This window comes from Passer domesticus, chromosome 1 (genome assembly GCF_036417665.1).
Source record: "Passer domesticus isolate bPasDom1 chromosome 1, bPasDom1.hap1, whole genome shotgun sequence".
NCBI lineage: Eukaryota > Metazoa > Chordata > Aves > Passeriformes > Passeridae > Passer > Passer domesticus.
Genome location: NC_087474.1, coordinates 92,160,649 through 92,183,508, shown reverse-complemented (window position 1 = coordinate 92,183,508; position 22,860 = coordinate 92,160,649). Strand labels below are relative to the sequence as shown.

The 22,860-nt window shown below is 41.4% G+C and overlaps 1 protein-coding gene across 8 annotated transcripts in view; it reads left to right on the top strand.

Annotated features, from left to right (window-relative positions):
- Window positions 1-22,860, top strand: part of GRB10 (growth factor receptor bound protein 10) — a 155,651-nt gene that overhangs the window by 47,018 nt on the left and 85,773 nt on the right. The window contains exons 1-2 of one of the 8 annotated variants that reach the window (XM_064429456.1): window positions 12,178-12,295; window positions 12,427-12,583. The exons of 6 other annotated variants lie outside the window; for them this stretch is intronic. The gene's annotated coding sequence lies outside the window, so the exon portion shown is untranslated. Of the gene's footprint in view, window positions 1-12,177; window positions 12,296-12,426; window positions 12,584-22,097; window positions 22,153-22,860 lie in introns of those variants that run through there. One more of the 8 variants, XM_064429457.1, reaches the window with a different exon arrangement.

Sequence of the window (22,860 nt, the reverse complement as noted above, 5' to 3'; positions counted from 1 at the left end):
AAATTGCATGTTTGTGTCAGCTTGTAGCATCATATTGCTGTGTGCTGGTGATTGATTGTGCATTCAAACTTTTCATCAAACTGCTAATAGCTGTCTGGCAATTCTCTGGGTTTTGCTAACATTTTGGAAACAGAGTCTCTGTTACCATCCTGTATTCAAGTTCTGCTGCTGAAAAGACGGGGTCGTTAATATATGCGGATTTGATATTTGTCTTTAAAATAGCCGTTTCCTAACTGGGAGAAGGTACTTGTTTCCAAAGAAAAGGTGGCAAGCTACAGTCCCAGTGAAATGCCTTGCATCAAAATGTATCAGTTTGCAGAATGCTATATTTGTAGGAACAAAGGCAGAGATTTTTACACTTGGTTAGATCCTATGTTTTTGAGTCATTGTGCTGTATCTAAGCAGCCAATATGGCATATTACAAAGAGTATATTTTAAAAACCCTCAGCTAAATTCAAAGGTACTTGACAAAAGTGCATGTAGAAGTTCTCTTTTTTCCCCTGGGCAGTTTTAGTTGGCATAATGCTTGCTTTGTATTTTTTATGAAACTATAAATTGCTAGTTTGGATATGATCTTTTCTTTGCACTTTTTATCTTCTGTTTTCATAATATGATTACCGCCCTGAGGATTCAGTTATGATTTTGGACCCTGCAGATACACAAATAATTAAACAGTGTCATGTGACATTAAAACCTTTTGCTTTTGTCCCAAGAGAAACATTGCTAGTAGTGATTACTACAGTCATGCTACTCATTTGGAAGAAAAGCAAAAAACTAGATAAAAACAACAACATTTCCAAAAAGTCTCTTTAAGATTAGGATTCATACATGTTGTGTAACATGGCAGCTTACAATTTTTTTCCCCCAACAGGAAACCTCTAATTAGTTAAAAGTCCAATGTTAGTATGTGCTGAGTTGTCAGCTGAATGTACCTGAATGCTTTTCCCGATAGCAGGAAAAACATAACAGTTCTTTTATAGCTTCTTTTGCAGCTATAAAAATAGACTGGACTTTGAGAAATTGGATGTCCTGAAAATCTGTTACTATACTTGGATCTATGAGTTTAAAAGAATATGTGAATAGATGTGCCTGGACTTCACAATTTTGATGCACTGTGAAATTATGCTTCCAATTCATTTAGAGCATCATCTGAGTCATGATGTGAAGCTGAGGGAAAGGAGAGCTATGGAAGAGAAACTTGACATTCTAGGCAGTCATTTTTGAGCTGCAAATTCTTTAACTGAGTGTCAATCTCTACAGTGAAAACAGTGTGTTTAGTGGTTCATAGGAAGTAAAAATGTGAATTTTCATTGGTATTCTCCTTTCTCTGACAAGCCTTGCAGATAATCTGCTTTAGTCTGGGGCAGGCAGCAGACTGGAAGTGTCAGAGCAACATGGGGTGACTTAAGATGGTGGGAAAGTGACTCAGTTATTTTTGGCCAAAGCTTACTGTGTATTAACTACCCTAAGTGCTTCTAACCAGTATGAAGACTAGCTCTGGAAGCCCATTCACAACTACTGTGCCTTCTGTCAGAACTGAAGTTTGCATTAAAAAAATCCTGAACATCTGTTTTTCCACCCCTACTAAATCTGACTTAGGAGCTTTCATCAACTTGTCTTTCAAATTTGGCTGCAGTGAAAGCATTTTGTTGGTAAAGGGCTGAAAGAAGGTTATACTAAATATGCTCTAGATTAGAGTGTAAAGAAATATTCTATTTTTTCAGCACATTTTCTTACTTAATGTGAATGAGAAGCTATGAAGGACAGCTCCAGAGATCCCGAGGTTGGGACCTTAATGCTGTAAATTCAGTATTAGAATAAATTGACACATTGGAGGTTGGGATTATATTCAAGGCAAGAAAAATGAGAACCTGGGTAAGTGAGTATGCCCTACAGAATATCCTTTAGAATGTCTTGCTGCCAATCCACCTTTTCTTATTTCTTTAATATTTTTAGAGAGATGGACAAAGTATAGATCTCTGACTTTCTTTCTGGGCTCTTTGTTTGCAAGGTTTGCTGCTTTCAGAACCTTTCAGGTCTTGTTTAAGAGCTTTTTTTCCTTCTTTTTCTTTTAACTTTCTCAGGAGTTAGCACATAAACCAGTCACACTGAGTGTGTTCTCCTAGAAACAATCTCTAGCTCTGTAAACAAAAAACAAAAAAACCCCACAAAAAAACAAACAAACAAAAAACCTAAAAAAACAAATCAATACTATCTTTCAGTGGCTTTCAGGAGTCCTTTCCAAATTCTTGAACTCTTCAATAAAAATCCAGCAGTGAGAATTGGCAGTATTTGTCTTCTGTTCCTGGAAATTCAGAACATAGTCCCAGAATTTCTCAGAAAAAATGGGATGATTTACTGTGTTTCCGTTCTTTTGCAATCTGTAGTCACAACAGTATTTATGTGCAGTGACTTGAACTCTTGGGGAATATTTAGTTCTTTAACCCTTTGCTTTAATTGTACAAGTCTCAGTGACATAAATAACAACAAAAAAAAAACCAAACCAAAACAAAACAAAAAAAAAAACACAAAAAAAACCCACCAGGGTTTTTTTTCCCAGTTTATGAAGATAAAATTTTGGGCATACAGGAATGTTCTGTTCATCTTCCACCTTCTGCCTTCTGTTTGTTTTCTCACGACCAAGATGCAGGTATGACTTCAGTAATAATTAATGTAGTTTGGTTTTAGTGAGTTGAATTCTTATTTGAGAAAGAACTTCTAACTTGGTATAAAATGGACTACAAGCACTTGGCCACAAAGTAGGGAGAAAATGGAAATTGCTTTCTCTTACGTGTACAGAGCTGTGGATTTCAGGATTGCTAATAATCCTTTTGATCAGATAAGAGTGCAAAATAGTGCACATCATACTTGAGAAGCTTTGAGAATTCTTACTTCAAGAGTAAGAATTAAATACATAAGAGAATTAATCAGAGGCTAGCTACTGTAATGAAAGCCTCTTTCAGTGATGTCAGATTTGTAGATGGGGAGGTGATTTGCTGGCAATTCTGGAACTACAATAACAGTATTGCACTGCCTTTGTCTGGAGGGGCAGTTAGGCAGAGGTTCTCCAGGTTTTAGTATGGCAGCTTTGATCCTTGTTTTCAGTAAAATGATACAGTAACTTAGACACCTTTGGAGGTCATCTGATCAAAGTCCATGGCATATTGTTTTTCTGGAGTGCTTCATCTTAGTGAGCATGGGTTTTTTTGGAAAAAAAACTTGCTTATTTTATTCTCAGGGGTGGCTTGCTTAGATTAGGCAGCTAGAGAAGAGAGGGTTTCTCTTTTAGTGAAAGGGGAGGAAAAAAACCCTTTTGATTTGAAAAAAATTTCTAATTTAATTATATAATTACCTTGATGGATGCAATCATCCTTACCCTTGTGACATCCAGATGCCTTCTATATGACTCAGTCATCTCTGCTGCTTTGGTATTGAACAGTCTGTTATTTGGTGTTAATATAGGTAAACATGCTGCAGTCCATGTTTGTGTGCATAAAATGTCTTTTATCATAAAAACCTGCATGGGAAATATTTGTTTGCAGAATTTGTCTCCAAGTGATCTTGGAGGGGGCTGTTGAAACCTATGTTTCATTGTCTGCCTGACACTGTTTGAATATCTTCATTAGCTTGGTTGTTGACAATTGTTTAGCGATTCTTTGGCGATGTCACTTGCCAGTTGTGGTAAGAAAGGTGCCAGGCCAAAATGGTTCTGGTCATTCCTCTCCTCAGCTGGGCAGGGAGAAGAAAACATAGTAAAAGGCTTATGGGATGAGGTAAAGGCAGGAGGAAATCACTCACTGGGTACCATCACAGGCAAAACAGACTTGACTGGGGAAGTTAGTTTAATTTATTACCAGTCAAATAAGAGTAAAGTAATGAGAAATAGAGCTGAATTTTAAAAGCACATTCCCCCCACCCTGTCCTTATTCCCAGATTCTACTTTGCTTCCAAGTTGCTCTCTCTTCTCCTCTCCAGTGATGCAGCGGGATGGGGAACGGGATTTCCAGTCAGTTCATTACACATTGTCTCTGACAATCCTTCTTCCTCAGGGGGAGAACTGCTCACACTCTTCCCTTGCTCCAGTTTGGGGCCCTTCCCAGGGAGACATCTCCATGAAGTTCTCCAGTATGGGTCCTTCCCACATGAACATAAGTCCCTTCCGTGGGGTGCAATCCTTCTGGAACAGGCTGCTGTGCCATGTGGGGTTCACAGGGCATAACCTGCTCCAGTGTGAGCTCTTCTCTCCATGGTTGCACAGGTCCTGCCAGCAGCCTGCTCCACTGTGGGCTTCCCACAGTGTCACAGCCTCATTTGTGCATCTGGATGCTCTGGCACAGAGGCCTGGGTGGGCTGTAAGTGGGTCTCTGGCTCCCCTGTGGGACTCTGCAGGGACACAGCTGCTTCACCATGCTCTGCACCATGGGCTGCAGGGAAACCTCAGCTCCAGTTCCTGGAGCGCCTCCTCCTCCTTCTTCACTGACCCCAGTTTCTGCAGAGTTGTTTCTCTTACGTATTCCCACTCCGCTCTTCATCTGCAATTTGTTGTGGTTTAGGAATGGTACTCCTTGCTTTAGTTCTCCCACTGAGACTCTCCAAATCACACTGTTGCTGGGTCACCCCCCAGCCCTTCCACTGGGGGTGGCCAGAGAGGAGAATTGGAGGCACAAAAGGCAAAGATAACAGGTTAATATGAGAACAATTTACTGGAAACATCCATGAGATAAGAAAAGGAACAGTGACAGCAACAATATTGACAACAAAAGTGTTTCTTAGAGAGTGATTTCACATGCAGGATGCTCAAGGAACCTGACCAGTGCCAGGCTTGCTCGTCAGGAAGGAACCCCGTTCTCAGAATCAGATGAGGTGGTGTAGAATCACCTCCCTGTCCTAGTAATGCCCCTCCCAGCTGCTGTAAGCATTAACCCAGTCTTGGTCAGAACCAGGACACAGTTTAGCAGATGTGTTTGTTTTTTTCACACAGAAGCCAACCTGGTCCCTCCCCCCACTCCCAAAGCCTTCTTTTGCAAACCGAATACATGATTTTCAAGATTCAAAACAAACGGTGGCTTAATTTACTCTTATTAGGCTTAAATGTACAAGAATTCTGCTTGCATAAAATTAATCCTGGAGTTTGGGTTTTTCACCCTAACAGGGCAATGTGGAAGGACCAGAGTGCACAAGCAGGCTTTCAAAGTCCTTGGGCATAGCTGAGTGAAAAAACACCAGATGCATTATTACATTGCATCATTCTTCTACATATTGCATAAAGAAAAGCTGAAATGTTGCTACTGCCAATGCAGAAAGTCATCAGATTTGTGAAATATGGTGTCAGTCAACAGATCTTTTATTGACGATACTCTTGTTTTAACAGTTTACATGTATGTGGTGTAGAGGGTTGACGGACTGGAGCAGACAAAGTACAAAGCAGCGTGAACATTAGTGAATGTTTTTACAAGACATGTTGCCTTCAATATGAAGTTATGAAATCTGTCTCCCTGGGTGCAGACTGCAAATGTTTTTTACAGATAGAGTTGATGCTGCTTGTTAGTTTTCATTGAAGACCAACTGAAGCTAGATTTCTAGCTTTTATTTTTCTTGGAAAGAAATCTGTTTAAAAAAATTGTCCCGAAAATAGTTGTTTTCATTAACATTGAAACAGAAGTGTGGTGCTTACCACACTCCACTTAAAGAGGAGTGGAAGTCTACTTGCCACCATTATGGTTTATCATCAGAATATGTTATATGAAACAAAATAACATCAAAGAAATTTGTATCTTGCACTAAGTTTATATACAATTCATTACAGTTTCCCTTCTGACAAGAAATAGTAATCAATCTTTTTGTTTTTGATGTACTAGTTTACCTTTCTATATTTCCAGTCGCAAGCATGTACCTTACTTTTTGCACTTTTGCTTTTGTATTCTAATTTACAGAAGTTGGTTGGCAAAACATGAAGTCTTTTTTTTGAAGATGAATGCAAGCAAGAAATTTCAAGTGGCTCAGTTCACATTTTCCAATTACATGAATTTTTTCAACCCATTGAGAAAAAAGACTCAAAACACTCTAGTGGTCAATCATACCATTTGCTACTTGCATTACTACTACCATTGGTCAGGAAACAACATAAATGTTGCAAATCAAGTGAGGAAATAAAGCAAAGAAGTTTAATTTTGCGTCTTCCTGTTAATGATTTCATGCTTAAACACTAGAGTGACCCTGTCATTAAATGCAAGCAGTTTCTTGATTTATCTCTGGTTTTCATTCATGCTTAAGCCTACAATTTGCTACTTTTATACTTGAGATAAAGTTGAGGGGAGTTCTTAGGAATGTATATAAATACCTGAAATGCTGTAAAGAGAACAGAGCCAGGTTTCTTTCCCTGGTGACCAGAGCCAGTGAACATGATCTGAAACACAGGAGGTTCCCCCTGGGTATTGGGCAATGCTCTTCCACTGTGAGAGTGACTGAGCACTGGCAGAGGTTGCCTAGGAGAGGTGGTGAAATCTCCATCCTTGGAGATGGTCCAGCGCCACCCAGACATGATCCCAGGCAACTGGCTGAAGGTGGCCCTGCCTGAGCAGGGGATTGGACCAGGTGACATCCAGAGGTCTCTTCCAACCCCAATCATTTAGTGATAGTGTGAAAATCAAAAGCAGTGGGTCTCTTTAGGTTCTGACTTCTACACAACTTTTAAGATGATACTTCCAGACTGAAAACATACCCATGTTGATAAGAACAGAGTATTTTCTGCTGTTCTCTCACAAAACTTCATGAGAACATTCTGAAGCAATGGTAACAATCAGTTTAGCAGACTATAGCACCAAACAAAATCCTGCATATTTTTTCATGAGTTGGATCTTTTCCAAATGAGTAAATATTTAACAAGCTGTTTACCAACTGGTTATTTTGGAGAAGTACCAGTATGAGTTTTTTCATGTTAATAACAGCTTCAATTTAACAGAAGAGAGTTGACGTACCAGTCCTGAGACAGCTTCACACTTCAAATGCCTGCATAAATATAAAAAGACAGAAACCTGAAATACAAAGGAATGGAAGCTTTTTTTTTTAACTGCATTGGTTATAGCCAACTGGAATTACATTAGTGATAGTTTGGGGGGGATGTGTTTTTAATGAACCTTCCTCATACAGATGTTCTGTGTTCTACATTTGAGTAAACAGTAACCAGTGGAGAAGATTATTTTGTTTTCTAAGCAGAAGATAATATTGCTGTGTACTTGGAGCTGTCACTTTTCAAGAAAGCACTGTGGCTTAGATAGTTCTTAGTGTTGTTGTCCATGCCAGTTGGCTCAGAGGGATCTTTTCTATCCTTGGAAAAGACCAGTGATATAATGTTGCCTTATGTTTAAGTATTTCCAAGAAATATATCTAGATACAGACCTTGCATAAAGTTATGCCCAGTACATTTTCTTGCGTTACATAGTCTAAAGAGAATCTGTGTGATCGGAGGAGACAATATCTCATAAGCACTTATTTATATTTTTTTCAATGTTAAAAAAGATGGGAGAAAAAAACTCCCCCAAACTACCACCCCAAATCCTGTGATTCTGAATGAAGCTGTTTGTGTGATCAAATCTGAGAAGAGAATATTCCTATTTCTAGAAAGAAACTGTGGGTACAGTTTCCAGACTTGTTCTTGTGATGCCTCATGACAGAGACCTCTTTGTTTCTACACTTGCAGACTTTCTACTCCAAACTCAAGCTGCTGATTCAAAGAAGAATGGAGAGCCTGAACTCACTGTGGCCTTGGTGTGGTGAAGGTGCCATTTACGCTTTAAAGCTAGGGATAAATATATCAGGTCAACCTAGTAGTAGCTATGACTGAAAAGAGTCTTTACTTGCTCTTTTTGCATTCCCTAAGAACTTTCTTTTCCATTCCTAATATAATGTAATATGAAGTGGTCTTTTAAAAAAGTTATTCCTACGTTCCCACAAAACCCTGCCACTTCTTGAGGTGTGTCTTTTATTTCTAGTGTTGTAGGTATGTTCCCTTTGTAGAGAGGTGGGATAGAAAGTGCTGCACAGAGCAAGGACTTGTACGGCTGACTTTGCTTTTTCAGGATGGAATTTTACCAAATTGATCAGCTTTCAGGAATCCTTCATGAACAAGGGGCAAGATTATTGGTATTAATGGCCTTTTATACTAGATAGTATTGATATTTTAATCCAAGGCATTAAGATACAGTGTTTTTATATCTGGTTTTGAAAGAACAGTGAGCAATGAAAGGTAGAACACAAATGCCCAGCAAAGCTCTCAGGCTTTACTGCTATTTTAAGATAGCTTTGGCCTGCGTGCTGGTACGACCAGTGTGCATATTTGAAATTCTAGCCTCTACAATGAAAAGACAAGCCCTCGGAAACAGCCAGTGGTTTTGGAGCATGCTGGTTCTTTGCAAGCTGAATGTTAAACAATGACTTAAGACTCTACTACATACTGGCTGTAGCTCTTGATGCCTTACACATTGGCTCCATTTTTTGACATAATTTTGGCAAGTGGGGGAGCCTGGCAATCCTTCATGCTAGAGGCCTTAGCTCTAATAAGGCGCTTTAGTTATTAGCACAAATAAATAGTTGTCCATTTGTGCTTCATTAATGCATATTAGTCATACAGTAAATACTGTCATGCTGGCAAGTTCCCCAGAACAGTGAATACTTCTGTACAGTTCAGGAGGGGGTTTCTGACAAAGTGGTGTTGGCACCTTTCTTGAAGAAGTTCTTGAAGCTAGTAGTGTAGGAGAGTGGCAGGCCATTATTTCAGCTCACATGAGATTTGTAGGATTGATACTTCAGTGGAGGCAAAGATTTTTGATGAACTTTATGTTGTTGCAGTAGGTTCTTCTCAAGTATTCAGCTGACTTTTCTACAGCCTTCAGCTGTATTGAGGCAGGTTGCTTTGGGCTGTAGGGAGTACAAATGAAGTGCCTGCTCTTCTAATGAAAATAGATGTTCCAGAAATCCCATATGATTGTCCAGTAAAATTTTAACTGTGTATTTGAAGAAACCTAGTTTGTGCAGCTAGATGAAATCAGAAGGTGGCACAATGACCCATGATCTATGTAAGTGTTCGGGTGTCTTGAGAGGTAAGACCCTTAGTACAAATGGTATAAAATTGCCAATGAGTATGACCTTTTCTTTGGAACAGCCAGTGTAGATTTAGATTTAGAGTTGCTTTTTTTTAACCCTTTGAGCTCCTGGCAGTAATTTCCAGAAGGACTTGCTCCATACTCTTGACAACTTGTCAAGGCTGACCAGCTTTTGGTTCTTCATATTGTCATCCTCACCTGTTTTGAAGAGGAATGTGTTCTCTGCCTCTGCACTTGCCAGGATCATCCTCTGATTAGTTACTTACTCTTTTGAAGATAACAGAGAGTAGCCTTGCTAGCGTAGTGTTGGTTAGCATCCTTGGCATCTGCTAATGCATCCTATCTGTTCCTAGTTAGCTTGTCTGATCCTTAACTTTCCTTTGCTGTCAGTAATGGTTCAGTCCTCCAGGTGCTGGCACTGTGCTCAAAGAACTGGGAGACATGAGGAGGAAAAACTGAGGCAAAAAAAAATCATTGGTCTTTTGTGTCCTTAGCTGCTGGATCCTGTGCACAGCTGAGAACTAGCTAAATTAACAGTAGCCATCCTTTTGTCCTTACTCTATATAAGAGTTCCTTGGGTTTTTTTGGCATCCTTTGCTTGGCATCCTTGCTCCAGCTTTTCTGCATAGGCACAATCTCCATGATCTTTCTGTGTAACCTCTTCCTGCTTTAATGCTCTTTGTGTTTAAGCATTTTAGCTGAGGCAGGAGAGGCCTGTCCATTCAGTTGGCTTTCTGCCATTCCCCTGTGACTTTCTGCGTGCCACAATGGACCTTTCTTGAGGTTTGAGTAGGCTGTCCTGCAAGATCAGATTGTTGCTCTGGGCACCTTGGTTCTTCAGAGAAGTCTGCCATGGAAACCTCACATGCAGATCCTTGAACAGGCCAAAAATCTGTTTTCCCACAGTCCAAGACTGTAATTCTGCTGGTAGTCTTGCTCTCTTTGCTTACTCATTACTGTCATCTCTGCATCATCTCTGCTGCCATCAACCTCTTCCTCCCCAAATGGCTCCTCTTTGTCTATCAGTTGGCTTTGCCAGCTTGTTGTTCAAGCAGCAAAATGCTTCCCCTGTTGGCTCACTGATCGCTTGTGAAGTTAACTTCAACCCACTCCAGAAATATTTGTAGAGTCCAGTGCTGGCTGCAGCTGGAACGGCACCGTTTGCTTGTGAGTGGGTCAGAAACGTGACTTAGCCGATTTGTGTCAAGTTTCTCCCCGTCCCATGCACCTGGCTGCAAAAATGGACTCATTTGGTTTGAGCAAGACAGGTATTCTGAACATGAATCTTCGTAAAGATGGTGAGTGCTTCTTTTGGGAAGAAGTATTGAGGTGGAAAATGAGGGACTTGGCAGTGTGACAGAAGCAAAGGAGAACCTAGAGGTGCTAGCCAATTGTCCAGGTGTTTCCTGTCCCAGCACTGTCCCTTGTGGCTTCCCAGCCAGGCTCTTGCTACTCAGTTTCCTGTCCTGGCGCTCTCCTGGCTTCCTTGATGTTTACTCTCCCTCACAAGGCTTACATCCAAGTGTCTGCCATACTGCCTTCTCCAAGGACCTACTGCCAGCCATATCTCCCCAGGACTGTCCTTGGGATGGTGTAGGGAAGCTCCCCCTTGCCAGGTGGCATATGAGCATCTGCCCTCAGATCTGACTGATGCTGCTGTCCTTTGGTCATGAGTGCCTCTGGCTCCGAGTTATTTGGTGGGGAGACACTAGGGGAGTCCTGGCCAGATGCTCCCCTTTCCTCTCCACTGTGGGTCCATTGCAGAAGAGATGCTATCTGCATGGAAGCAGTGATCAGGGAGCAAGGGCTGACAAAAGCCTTCCAATGCATGAACTGTTTTATTGATTGTAAAGGGTTTGTGCCTCGCCTGGCAAGGCTAACATCTCCCTTTCCTGCCTCTGGGTTTTCTACCTCTTCCGTCTCTGGCAGAGATCTGACCTCCCGGGTTTTCCTTGAGTGGTTGTGTTCAGGCTGATGGAGAGTAGTGCCTGGGGGAGCTTGGGAGAAGATGTTGTAGCTCTCCTGGAAGGAGATCTCCTGAAGGCTCTTTCAGGAAGACATCTTGGCAATGATGATGTTAGGAGACAGTTAACTGTATTTATGGGTAGTCCACTTCCATGGGACATCTTTCCTCATCACTCTCTGTGGGACTCTGGCTCTCCTGCCACCTGGTTGGGTGAAGCCCTTTTATCCTACACAGTCTGTGTGCTTGTACCCTGTTCCCCCTCTGCATATCCTGCTTCTTCCAGAGCTCTTTCTTGGGCTCATTCTTTGTGGCCACACCACCATAACCTCTTGTTATGACCTTTTGGAAAGATTTCTGCAGAAGGTGATGCCAGGGTCATATGTAACATGCATGTTACATACATCCATAAATAATTCATTTATTAAAGCAACTTGTTTACTCACCCACACATGCCCTCTCAAATTAGGCGATTTCCTTTTTTCTTTTCAAATTCAGGACAGACCCAAGGAGTTTTTCGACATGAATATAATATCAAATATTTGAGGTAGTCACCTTAAGTGTTTTGTAGCTGGAAGCATTTGTAGAACCTGTTTCCTAAGGTAAAAAGACTTCAGAGCACCTGTTTTTCTACTTCTGACTGTACAGAAGTATATAAGGCAGTGGGTTGCAAATTTGATGGAAAAAATTCCTTCCTATGTATTTGCTGGGGAGATTTCTGTATGAAATATATTATTCTTTGCCATGATGTGAGCAGAAGGGTTAACTGAAGTGTGCTAAAGATACTCTGAAAAAGGCATCTCTTGCAATCTTGTTTTTTCTGGAGTCCTTTATGTCCTTGGAATTACGACAAGCTGCTGGCTGTTGAACATGAACTGTCTGTATGGTTAAGTCACAAACCATAACTGCTATGCTGGATGAAAGCAAGTTGGAAAAATACTTTTCTGACAGCGTATCTTTTGAGTATGACTTGCCCTGAAGATTAAAATAATCCCAAACCCACAAGACCAGAAACTTATCATCCATCATCCTTCCCAGTAGCATCTTCTGAAACAGGGATGCTGACACAATAACATGTATTATTATGATGTAAGACACATGCTGTCAGTATTGTGGTGTGATAGTTTGCTTCTAGGTAACCTGTCACAGTTAATTTTCCTCCTGGCTTAGCTAATTAAGTAGTCTTCTGTTTATCTGTATCCAGAAGGTGGCCCATTCCTCTCACCCACAGGTTGATTCTGAAGCCTAGTTCAAAGTTTTTCCTCTTCTCCACCTTATCCTGTGATTCCTTTTTTTTTATATATATATCTGATTTGACTTTAATCTCTGCATGAATGTTTACCATTACCTTTTATTTCACAGACCTGCATTTTTGAGTTAGAAAGAATAGCTCAAAACTAGAGGAAGGAGTACAATAAATACTGGTTGTACTGGAAAAGGTGCCACCCTGAATTAATCACCATTGAGCTGAAGTCTGGTAGCTGCTCATGTGCAAGCTGCCAGCCACTTGAATTGCAAGGTAAACAAGTTACTTCCCCTCCCTGGTCTTCAGCAGTGGTTTCACAGAAGAGAAAGAAAAGCCACTTCAATACTGATTGAAAGCAGCTCATCCGATTGCATCCCATCTTTTCTTGGAGTGAACAGTAGAAATCCATTTGCAGAGATGTTCTTGAGGTTGATAGCAGTAGTGTGTCAGGGCTGCTAAAGCCAGCATGATCAAACATTGCACATATGGATTTATTGCAACTGTGGGATTTCTTGAACTTTTCTTCTGGCTGACCAGGTTTGCAATCTCTGTTCAGATCTCCTTGTTTGGAGACCCTTACCTGGACAGGTCTTGTTTTGAGGTGGTTTGCTTGTTTTGTTTCATGTGCTGCCTTGGCAATGTTTGGCACACCAGACCTTCCTCCAGTAACATACTGGTAGTTAAGAAACCTTTTGATCTGTTGAGGCTTTAATGTAGCCTCAGAGACTTTGTGTGGAATTAAAGCAGCTGCTGCTAACTGTGTAGGAGTGCCTCAGTGTATGTTCTGATGTGCTGTGGATAACTTCCTTGGATGTGTCCAGTAGGTGTTAAAAGAAGTGGCGAGGAGCTGTATAAAATAAGTGGTCACTTGACACACGCTGTGAACAACTGTAAAACTGAACAAAACTAAAAGAAAACCTTCCAAGCATGAAGAGGTGATTGATGTGCTTGCTTTTAGTGTGCCAGCTTCTGCAAAAACTGAATATTTATACTTTGTATTGTGTTTTCTGGGACAACGTGCAATTTTACATGTAATTTGTTACTATTTAAATGCAAATTGCTGATCTTTTGTAAATTTTCTTCCTTCAGAGAATGTTAAGTCAATAAAGATTTTCTGATAAAGCCATATTCTTAATGCAGGATAACTGGTAGAGCTACTTGCAATTAACTCCCTTTCCTCAAGGAAAGGAAAACATGGCAGCTGCTACCTTGAGATGGATAGATACAAGTGTATATTTTTATTGATACTGGAACAAATGTAACAATGACACATTTCATATGGTACCTGGATTTTTGAAAGTTAGACAGAGATAGGTAAACTGGGCAGAACATTGAGAGAAGTTCTCAGGCTAAAAAGTACCTTTGACGTGCTTGGATTTTACTATAGTCAAACCTAGATACTTGTTTTTCTAAGGACAATGAAGATGAGGAAAATCAGAATCATTTAGGTTGGAAAAGACCTCTAAGATCATTGAGTCCAACCTTTGACAGATAACCACCTTGTCAACTAGACTATGACATTAAGCTCTGTGTCCTGTTATGAGCACCTCCAGGGTAGTGGCTCCATCATCTTCTTGGTCACTTTGTCCCATTGTTTAACAGCCCTTTTCATGAAGAAATTCCTCTTGATGTCCAACCTCAGCCTTCTCTGGTGCAGCTTGAGGCTGTGTCCTCCCATCCCATCACTGGTTGCCTGGGAGAAGATGCTGACCCCCCTGGCTACAGCCTCCTTTCAGGGAGTTGTAGCGAGCAATAAGGTCCCCCCTGAGCCTCCTTTTCTGCGGGCTAAGCACCCCCAGCTCCCTCAGCCACTTGTAGAACTCATTCTCTAGACCCTTTACCACTGCCATTGCCCTTCTCTGGACTTGCTCCAGCACCTCAATGTCTTTCTTGTAGTAAGGAGCCCAGAACTGGACACAGAGACTCAAAGGTGTGATGACTACTGCCCTGGCACTGCTGACCTGTTTTTGATACAAGCCAGGATGTCATCAGCCTTCTTGGCCACCTGGGCACGTGCTGGCTCGTGTTCAGCTGCTGTTGACCAGAGCCCCCAGGTTCTTTTTCTCTGGGCAGCTTTACAGCCACTCTTCCCCAACCTGGAGTGTTGCATGGGGTCATTGTGACCCAAGTCCAGGAGTTGGCACTTGGACTGATATAATTGTCCCTTTGATCTAGATCCCTCTGCAGAGCCTTCCTGCCCTGTAGCAGATCAGCTCTCCCACCCAACTTAGTGTTGCCCACGAACTTACTGAGGGTACACTTGATACCCTCATCCAGATCATCAGTAAAGATAGGAGGAAAAGGACTGGGCCCTGTATTGAGCCCTGTAATTTTCTCTCATTTTGAGAAACTGGAGTAAGAGTGATGCACCAGAGTAGTCAGAATGGCTCATGTTATTAGTCTTATCTTAATTTTTGTTTTCTTTTCATTTGTTATGAATTGACAATTCCTATGATGGTATTTCTGTAATGCAGGCTGCAGCATCATTTGTGTTAGAAATTTTGTCCAACGATTGTGTGCTAACACGTGGGGGTGGCAACTTAATGAAGTCTGATAGAGCATCACTGTGAGGATTTTTTTTCAGGAAAACTGTTTTGAACAACTGAGTGAAAGGTGCAGTTATGTATGTGACTTTCTTAGAGATGCACAGGTTAAATGAGATTCATACATAATTAAGGAAAGAAACACACATTCAGGCATGTTGTTCCGTTGGTAGGGTATTATGTTTTTTTCTCCTATTCTGAAGGCTTGCAAAGTAACCCATTACTGCTAAATATGCAGTACAAAACAACAATTTTAAGTACCTGTATATTGAAGACTGTTTCTTAGACTCCAATATTTTTTTGCATAAACTACATTACTGATTTACTCAGACTGTAACCCTGATATTTGTTTAGAGGAGAACACAGCAGTCTGTTCCAATACAAGATCTGATGCTAGGTTATTAATCATGAATAATTTACTGTGCCTTAGACTGGTAGACTGTGATTTCTGTGGGGCTTAAGTAGGGTATAGAGCAGTCCATTGAAGTGTATAAACATTTGCCCCATATCTGAGATTCTGAAATGTATTTTTTTGGTTTGTTTTTGGTAAGGCTTGCTGTTTTAGAGATGTGTAAAGAATTAATTCTGTATTGAATTCAGAGCAAGTTGCCAGAACTACACTGAAGTGAGCAGTGAGTTCTGGGGCAGATGGCACCATGTAACAGGAGAATGGATTTTTATCTGAGCAGAAAGGTGTGTGGTCCAGGTAATTAGGATCATAGGTTTGATCAGATGGGATAGGCACTTCTAGACCTGGTTAATTATATATCTAGTGCCAAGGATCACTGTTGGGAAGGAGGGGAGGGAGGGGTACCGAGCATACCCTAAATTTCAGCAACTGAGCAAATGCCCTAGAAAGTAGAGTGATGAGGTCCACGTTGCTAATAGTTAAGCAAGGAAGGGTAGCAAAGTAGTCTTGTATAAATTTGTTAAACGTGACACTTGAAATTGGTCAGATTATCAGTTTGAAAACCTGAAGAGAAATTTCATTAGCAAGTGGGAGTTTGCTCACTTGCTAATTTTAATGGTACATCCAGTAACTTTTAATGGTACATGTGGGCACAGTGGCTCCTTCCCCACAGGAGGTTTATCATTTTATCACTTCTGTTGAGGGCTGTGAAGGACCATCTTCACTTGCTGGCCCATTCAGAGTCTCAGTTTGAACTTGAACCATCACAAAGACAAAACGGGGATAGCACTATTGCCGTAAGAGAGCAGACCCACATTCAGATGGTATAAATTCCTCTGTGTTTCATGCTGCTTGCATTCCTTTGTTGAGTTTCATCTGTCTTGATGTCTAGGGCTTCCTAGCTTTAAATTACACTTAAATGTAATTTAGGTTATCTCGCTGTGGTTGCCACTTCCCAAAGCATAGAGATTTGAATATCAGTTCCTGAAGAGAATGCAATGCACTTGTGTGGAAACAGTGGTTCCTTCAACCCAGGTGGCATCTTCCCTTCTCTGCTCCCTCCCCTGGTCTGAGACACACAAATGTGTTGTTGCAGTGCCAGATCCAGAGTCCACTAGCTCATCCTTTCAAGCACTGAGCCTTCCAAGGTTAATTCAGGGCATCATTAGCCTGTGCTAGGACAGACTGTCCAAGGCATTTTGTGGAACGTCTCCTGTTCACGTGGTAGAAGGATGCTGTCAAAACCTGACTCCCAAAGCCAGTGTTCTTGGAAGCAGCTGGCCAGCAGTGCTGCTATAACCAAAGCTGTAGCAGATTTGATGCCAAGTAGAACAGATGAGCTACCTTGTATTTCACAGGTCTGAGCATGGGGAGGCCAGTGTGTTGGAAAGGATCAAATTTCCTGTACTTTCTTTCTGTGTTACGGCTTCCCCCAAAATAATAGATCAGATTTTTTTTTTTTAAATTTGTTTCTTTTTTAATACAAGCTTAAAGGAAATAATTTTGAAGATGTTTTCTCAGACTGGACAGGTGTGTTAGCAAGTGTGTGATGCTGAAATTTTCCATTGCACCAGAGTACAAATATTAATTCCCATAATGTTTCTTTTTGTCCTTCTGATAAAGAAGGAATATAGTCTGACAGTGCACTTCAGAAACTTGGACAAAAGTGACCCTGGTAAGGATTCATGAATAGGCTAAAGGTTTTAAGAGCAACAACACATTGTTGTGGGTTGCATTACTCCCTTAGATTGTGTGAGCATCCATCCAGTATAGTAGTTAACACGTATGAACTTGTGCTTTTGGCTCAATTTAAGTACTGTGGTCTGTTCTGTGTCAGTTCTTTGATACAAGATCTAATTAAAAAGCCTCTTTAAAAAAAATAATATGACATACTGCGTTAGATTATACTTTCTCATGGTAATAAAACTCAATTTTTAAATTGAATTCTTATTGATAAGTAGAGTTCACTCTAACAAATACCAGATTTTTCAGGGGCTTCAGTGTTTGAGTCAGTATTGACCAAAACAAAAGGGCTTTGAACATGCAGCAAAGGATGTAGCTTTGAACATGTATCTTTGTCAGTGGTAGTCCCTTGCCAGTGGGAGTGACTTGCTTTGGAGCTAAGGCTAATTTACGATTAAGTACAAGCTAGAGATACATTATCAGGTTCTGTGGGTGCCAGCAGAAGAAATAAAATTTTCATGTAAGCATGCTACTTTCCTACTGTGAAGAATTTCCTAATATAAACTTTATTTACTCATTTTTAGAAATGAAAAGAAACCTAGCTTGTTTTTTTTAACAAAAAGTTAAAGGATACTTTATCAGTAAGTCAGTACTTCATTTTTCTAAGTACTTTATAGGTGAAGACACCTCTAAGGAATGATTGCTTTCTCTGAGAATTTTGTGCAATTGTTTCTTTTCTGTATTTCAAGACTTTATTTTAGCTGTAAACTATGTAAACTGTCTCTAACAGCCACAGTGGTTTTAGTCTCATTAAAAATAGAACAAAGCTTTTAGCATTTCTAAGGCTGTCAGTTGGATTCCCTCATTGCTAGCTGATTAAAAGACAGCAACCATGATGCATTCAATTGTCTTCTACCATAATAAATGTCATTCTGGTCCAAGAAGTGCACACTGTGGAGTATACTATCAATTTTCTCTGTGCAGAGTATGGGGAGACAACTCAATTTTTGCAGAAGTGGTTGCTTCCTACTGGGAGAGGACTGCATCTAGTGAGAGAGTTCTTGCTAAATGTTGGGTTCAGGAGTGTTGAAAGCCCTGTTAAAGCCAGTTTTGCAAAGATGAGCTTAGAGAAGCTGAATCTCTAGTGTTAGCCTGTATGCATGCTGTAAAAGTGCATTGCTGGAGCTGTCAGCTAACACTCACTATGCTTACTCCTGCCTTACTGGAGAAATGCCTTTTAGGAGTAAACAGCTGCTACCAGATAATGCTGGAGGTTGCTAGCTGTGGTCCAGCTCTTGGTAGACTACATTAATTATTTAATTTTTTAATTAATTTCCTGGATGCCAAAGAGACACTGGGAGTTGGGGCCGGGGGTGACAGAAAGAAGCTGGGTGATGTTGCTTTTTGGTTTTTCCCTAATAGCAATTGCAATGCAGGTAGTGATAAGTCACATAACTAGACTCCTAAAAATAAATCTGAAGCACCTTCAGAAAAATAAGTTTCTGGCTCAGCTGTAGCAGTGTGATATAAGGCTTCTATAACTGTGTTGTGCTATAGCTTTTACGAAGAAACACTTCAGTGGCTCGGGGCATGCACACTATGGGGTTTCAGTGTTGACAACAGGGTCCAAACCCCCAGGTTTTTTTAGACTTGAAGGTTTTCTGATCAGTGAGTTGCTAAAGCCCAGAGGGGGTCAGGAGATAAGTTCCTCCAAGGTCAGACTGACAAGCCTTTCTGCCTTCCCCTGTATCATGGGACGTAATATAATTCCTGTGATTCATTTAACAAATTCTCTGCCACTGCAGAGACATGGACCACGGACGCAGGTCTGTCTTTTCTGTCAGCCTCATTTTCCTTCTCCCTTGGTTAATTTCTGCTCTGTTGTAGCTGTTGTATATGTTGTGTGGTGGGCTGGTAAGTCTGCCGAGGGTTGTAGGAATGTGTGGATCACAACAGGTCTGTGTACCCTGCCAGGTTATCGTGTGTTTTCAGTGATTTGTGGCGCAGAGGATTGGAGGTGCTGTGGTGTGTTGGGAGGAATGTGCTGCTGCCTTTGCTGCTCCTTTAATCCCGAACTGGCTTGTTTGTTCTTGGTCTCCAGGGTTATTGCTCCCAGTCTTGACAGCCAGTACTGTAAAATCAGAAGGATTCCTGAAGTTAGTGGCTTTGCTACTTCAGGAGAGAAAGCCCAACTTTTGACAAAGCTAAGTGGCTTTATTTTAAGCCCTTGTTTGTACAAGCTCTCTTAGCAATGGGAATGCTAAAATTCTAGGTTCACAGTTACGCTGTTGACTTACTGAGCCTTTCACTTGGCTCTTACCTAGTCAAATGACTATAGTTAAGAGGCAGGAAACCAGGTTACAGGTCTTTAATTATGTAATATGTGGGTTGTCTGAGAATGTGCTTTAAAGTTTTTTGCCTAGTGTGCAAAGCCTATGTTTTCTTTATTTGTATGACATGTTGAACACTCTGGCAGAAAACAGTAAAGCATACACACGCTCTTTGAGTAAACTTGAAATTGTTTGCGAAGCAGTGACTTTGGACAAACCCAAGAACCTTGCACTTCCCTCGGGACTCTTAATTGGAACACACTTCCTCAGACTCAGGGGTGCTAGCTTGCTGAAAATACATTGTACCAAACAGCTGTCTGGTAGGGGACTGTGCTGTTGTGTTTTTAAGAAAGGAACGTCACATGAATTACTAATCAACTGTGGAGTTTGGATTAGAATTTGAACATTGGTCTGGATATGTCAGTTGGATTTACTCTTGTAATAGCCTGTATGCTTGCCTTCACAGGGCTAAGAGTAAAAGTGAGTGTGCAGAAACTCTGGATGGCTGTGGATACCAATAAGCTACAGGAAAGTTTACTGAGATGAATAGCTGGCTACTCGGCACTTAGCATAATTGAGTCCATTATCCTCTTTGTACATTTGATGCTTGAAGTAAACCAAAGCTGCAAATACATGGTATAAAGAATCAGCATAGCTTAAAAAGCGGTGCAGGAAGTTACTTTACATAAATGCAAACAGTCTTTTGTTTGGAAAGTGAAGAATCTTATGAAGCATCCTCAGAAGAAATGCTCTCTAATCTGTTCATTGCTAAGGAAATTCCAGGAGCATGCTAAGAATAACATTACTGAGTCAGGTAGAGAAATGTTTGTCTATCTATGTCCTTCTAAGAGCAATAAGTGGTAGATACAAATTTCTCCAAGTATCCCCTTTCTGCTTCTGAAGCCTGGAGCTATGTCCACTTTTTCATAGCTCTTGGTGTTCACCTCTTCAGTGAATTTTTGTAGTTGCTTTTTTGTCTGGGAACCACTTACACTTGAGCACTCTGCAATAGCTTCCTCAGTCTGTGCTAACATAAGGTGCTTAATTTTGCTTTACACAAGTTGCCTGAACAGAGTAAAGCTTGGTGGTCACATAATAACTTTGCTAATTTTCTCTTTACGCCCATCTAGTTTTAAGACCTGTACCTTGGTGTGATGAGGGAGCACGGCCAGGTTGGCAGGGAGCTCCTGTTTGGCAGGAGTGCCCTCTCTGCAAACTGAGGCATATCTGCCGTGATAGTCTCCTAAATTGCAGTGAGACCCGTCAGCACGTCTGACTTTACTTTCTGTTGTGCTGGACAGTGTACAAACATCAGAAGTATGTCATGATCTTGATCTGTTGCCGTGGGACTGCTGGCATGAGTACGCGTGACTCTTGCTCAATTGAACCTTTTGTTCAGGGGCATGGCAGTGTGGGTTTGCAGGCAGCTACAGTAAATCCAAAACCAGGGACTGTCGTCTTGGTGGTCTGGACATCCTCAGTCTGGCCATGCTCCCAGGAGCTTCCGAGAAGCTGTGCTGCCACTTGTAGCCTTTCTTCATCTTGTAAACTTGCAGAGACTGCTGAAATTAGAAGAAGCTGAACCCTTCAGGGGATTTCCAGACTTCTCCAGAAAGCTGCTCTGTCTCCTCTTTTGCTAGACCCCTTTCTTCACAAAGAATGAAGGAGAAGGGAAGTATAAATGATACCTCATTATTTGTACATTCAAATCTGCCTCCTCCCTTCTCTAAGTGCTATTTACCTCTGAGATTACCCTGAATGACTGACTGGATAACCTTTGCTGAAAAAACTAGGATGAGAGAAGCAGCAGTAGAGTGGTAGCAACACACTGGTCTGTCTAATAATGCTGTCTCATACTGATAAATACTCTTCTAAACTAAACTGCAGGTGGGAACAGTGGCACTCGGAGCCAAAGAGGTGATTAAAGAACACGTGTGCAGACAGCAGAGCTGCTGTAGTATATGTCTGGTTGATTCTCTGATTCAAAGATGAGATTTAATGTTTTCTTAGATAACTGAAATGCTTATCGTGCTAGCACAAACAGCAGCAAACACTGTATGTCATAGTTAAGGAGTGCAACTTGAAAGGCTTGGTTATAGATTGAAAAATAAATCTAGATTGTCCTGGTTACTGATATGTAGAGATAACACTGTCTATGAGTGGACTTTGGCTCTTAAGGCGATGCAAGCACGTCACATTTTGTGTCATGCAACATAGGTTTGCAAAAGGACACTGTAATCTGACCTGTAATGATGGTGTGTTGGCTTTATGAAATGCTAATGCTTTAAAGGACCCTGCTTCAGGTCCTTCTAGCACTCTTGCTAGTCACTCGATTAAATCATCCTTGGTTGCAGAGGCCGACTGACAAAGAAAACAGCACATGCAAAAAGTCAGTGAGGGCTAATGCTCAGCTAGTTTCTAAAAATACTGCAATAGCTGGATGGTAAAGTAAGTTAAGTAACATGCTTTAATTTCATATTGAGAGCATTTATTGGAAGAGGAGGGAGAGCTGGGGATTAAACCATGAAGCAAACAAATTACTTGTTTGGAGGCCATTTTCAGCTGCAGCCGGGTATGGTGACGGACCAAAGCAGGTGCCCACCTTGCTTGGGGCCCACGGCTTCAGCCCTGAGCTGGGGCCCGACAACAAGGCTGCTGGCACAGAGTAATTATATAACTTTATTTCCTGCCCCCCTCCCCTTGCTTCTTTTACCCTTGTTCCAGCATGTGATCTCCACTGCAGCTGGCCGAGTGCCAGTGTTTGTCTGTGCACAACGGACACAAACAGATTCTGGAGGGTCATGCGAAACTACCCCTGGCTCTTTAAACCTCACCGCCCTTACCTTTTCCCCTCCACTGCCCGCATTGCTCTAACAGGTGTGGCTTTGTTTATGCACGGCCTGTCGCTTTGCTTTAGCACCTGGGCTTTGCTGGCCCGCGGTGTCCGGAGGAAACCTTTGCCTCCCTGTTTTGCTCAAGCTGCAGGAGAACTCTCTGGATCTTGCGGGCAGGCATTTGCAGCGGGCAGAACAGGCAGGGGCATCATCTTTAAAAGGGCAGCCCCAGCAGTCATTAGTCACTGTAACCTCTGCTTCTGAAAACTTTGATCTACTTTACCATGGCTTTGGCTTCACTTTGTGAGTAAGGCCTGTGGTTCTCAGCGTCTTCTGGTACCAGATGTAAGGTGATTCCAGAGAGGGTGTATCCTCTTCCTGAAAATTTTTGGCAATTGCTAGTTAAAAGAAATAAAAGTCTGGTTTAATTGAAGAGTTATGGCCCTGGAGCCAGGTGAAACCTTGAAATAAGGTCTCTCAATTAAGTGTTTGTGTGTTACTGCTGTGGGAAACCCAAATGTAAAATCATGCATCTCGGCCCCATTTCACCTTTGTTACTACCTAGTACTTCATGAATCTTGCCTTCCAGAAGAGACTTTTATATGTTGGGACAACTGGAAACACATTTAAGTATGTGACAAATAGCTTATATTTGGTTTTCTTGTTCCAAGTTTTATTTCTTTTGGGACGCCCTGGTGCCCTTCCCAGCCAAGAAGCAATCTGTCACTGCATCCTGTGTTAGACATTGTGA